A 3156-nucleotide genomic window follows, 5' to 3' on the forward strand; every position below is an offset into this window, starting at 1 on the left:
CTTGTCAGCTGCCCTGACCTCTAATCTGTCTCTCTTCAGTAGTTTCAGAGTAGAAAGCTACTGAGAGCTGGTGCTTTCATGTTACTACACACATCAGAGGAGTTCTGTGCCCCCAACATCCACTGTCCACCACAGCAATCAGCAAAAAGGAGAAAAGAAAATTTTGACAACAGTAGCCTTTCCAAATCGTGAAGCACTAGATTAATTTTCATAGCATCAGACTTGCTACTGATTTTCCATATTAAGTTAAAGAAAGACTTTCTTACTGCTTGTTAATGTTTTTATTGAAACAAAACCTCTCAATGGCTTGGAAACAGGATGGTTACAATTTCTGTTAATTGTAATATTATTATATTGTTAATATTTTTGAGTACACTTCTCTTAGGACACTATGAAGTTTCCTATCAAGTTGTTTTTTTTTTTTTTTGGTCAGCTTTGGGTAAGTAGATGGGTTTTTTATATAACTTTAAGTAAATATTTGGACTTGTGCCAACTAGGCATTAAGGTGGTATTGATGCCTTTGACAGCGTAGGACCCTAGGTCAGAACTATCAAATTTAGTTTCTCTTATTCTGCTGCAAACCGTCATTTTGGGAGAAGAGCTGGTTTATATGCTTAAAAGTGGGATACAGGTTTATATTCCAACTTAATCAGAAGCATTCGCACTATTTATTCTTGGTATGGGGGCGTACTTTTCCTGTTTCACCCGGTTTGCCTCAGTTATGTTATGAGGCTCAGAGACACTGGCAGCAGTGGCAGCAGTTCTGTCTTAAGGAGGTTCACTTTTTCCATGGGTCTGAAAGTGAAATGTCTGCTTCTGTTGGTGTTGGCTTGTCAGAAGTCCACGCTCTATTTTCAATGCGAAGTCATGCTGTTCAGTTTGACATTTGCCTTGTACGTTTTCCTCAACCTTATGACAGCAGCTGTTTGGTTGAGAAACACGTGAACTATATGAAGAACAGGCATGTCATGTGATGATTTCTACCCTTTAGGCACAAAATTTCTTAACAAACGGAAGGTCCTCCCCCCCCCCACCCAATCGCTTCTCATTTAATAATACGTTTCCTTCAGACTTCTATTTTCAAAAATCCAATAGATAAGGCTTTCTTGTGATGGACTGTGGCATAAAAATACAGGTCAAATGGGCTTAGTTTTAAATAATTTTAACCTTTTTCTGACTTAACAATATTATTCTGTACTCATTCTTGTTTGTGTTCTTCCCTCACAGAACAGTTAAGTACAGATAAAAGAAAGCTTTAAAACGCGATTTGCAACGTTACGGGATGAATAGTGATGCTAGTTACTATAAATGATCATCCTGGGAGCCATGCAGTCTGGTCTTAGAGCTGTGAGTTCTCACACTGGAAAGCTGTCCGAGGCTGATAAAGTCAGTCAACAAGCTGTGACTAAGATTAAATACCAGCGGGTACCTGGCATGTTTGTATCTCAACAAAATCCACAGATATGGGAGAGAGTGTTCCTGGGAAGCCTACGTCTAGAAAACTGCACAGAACAGGTAGTTTTTTTTTTAACAGGAAGAAAAGAGGAAAACTCTTAATAGGGCTATATGCATTTTGCAGCATAGTGATCCAACTCCTGATTTAAGGGTATTGTTACCTCTAGCTTACTACATGTTATTTGGCATGAATGTATCTTATTCGGCATGCTGTATCTTGTCACCAGGCTAGAACTGAAGGAGAAAGTATGTTCCTAGTGTTCAGTTTTTAAGAAGTAGTTTCCTCATAAGCTGGCTAAAATTCATCATAGTGGTCTATTATCAACTGAGCAAGAAAGTAACATGACCTTAAAACCATTTATACTGCAGGGGTACACTGTTCTCCAGGATCTTTAACCGTGAAAGAAACATGTAGAACTAAAGATTGAAGACTGTCATACTTCAATAAGCAGGGCTAGAAACACAACTATCTCCTCTCTACCTGCATGGGTAGCATAACTTCTTTTCCTTTAGGACTAGGAAATATTTACAGTTTCTACTGACATTTTGGATTTTAAAACTCTCAGAGAGAAAATGTTTGCTGGAAGTCTAAAAATAAGCCAGAAGGAGTTGAAGCTTTTTCTTTCTCCTTTCCTTTTACTTAGCATTCTACTTAACTGGAATTCATTCTGTCTAGTTTTTGCAGTTTGTCCAGTTTTGCATAATTTAGAAATTTTTTTTGCTTTTGTCTAACAAAATACAAATAATTTATTATTATAACGTAGTCTCTCCAGGGTAAAAATAATCTCGGAATAGAGAAGATGCCTTCAATTTTTCTTAAAGAAACTTTCCATTCTGGAATTATTTACCCTATGTGACTCTCTATGCATTTTCTTCTATGTTACTTAGTTCCAGGTGGACTACACTTCTATTTTACTACAGTTATAGATGCTTCCTGGGCAGAAGATGGAGGAATTTTATTAATAGTTGTGCATTTATTTTTTTCACATGATGGTCAAAATCAGATAGTAACTCCTGGAGAGGTGGGTTGATCTTTCCTTTTTTTGTGCAACACTTCATTTTCTGATGTAAAAAGCACAGCTGGTAAAATGTCACTTTGCTTAAGAAGGACCTCAGAATGAAGAAATCTTTAATATTAATTTGTCAAATACTTACGAAGTTAATTTCCTAGATCACGCAGGAGAGCTAGATAATTCTCTAGCTATGACTAGTTAGACTTGGCCACAGCTGTTCTTAAAATTTCCATGTACTAACCCCTAGTAGTTTTGATTTTGAATGTGGTAGTACTAGAGCTTACTGTACTACATTATTGTAATTTCATACTTCAATATGAGCACTCCAAATAATAAATTCTGTAAAGATTCAGGAGTCTTAATAACTGGCAAATATATCTTAAGTATGCTACCATAGAGTTAAGATCTATTACAGAGTTAGCATTATCATGTATTTTGAGGGAATTCTTTGTTACAAAGTAGTGCTGCAAAATAAAATACTGCATGTGCTCATCTAATTACTGTGTTCTTTTATACTTAGAAGCCAGCATTGTAATACTTTTGTTGTAACTAGGTCAGAGTAAAATGCATTTCTTCAGAGGCTATATTAACTTCATTACACAGTTGTATCTAAATCCCTAACCCTAATCTGTGGAGAAAAAAAAAAAAATCCGTCTACTTTTCTACAAACAAAAAAAAATGAGCCAAC

The sequence above is a fragment of the Anser anser genome, assembly GCF_964211835.1.
Source record: "Anser anser genome assembly, chromosome: 6".
Taxonomy (NCBI): domain Eukaryota; kingdom Metazoa; phylum Chordata; class Aves; order Anseriformes; family Anatidae; genus Anser; species Anser anser.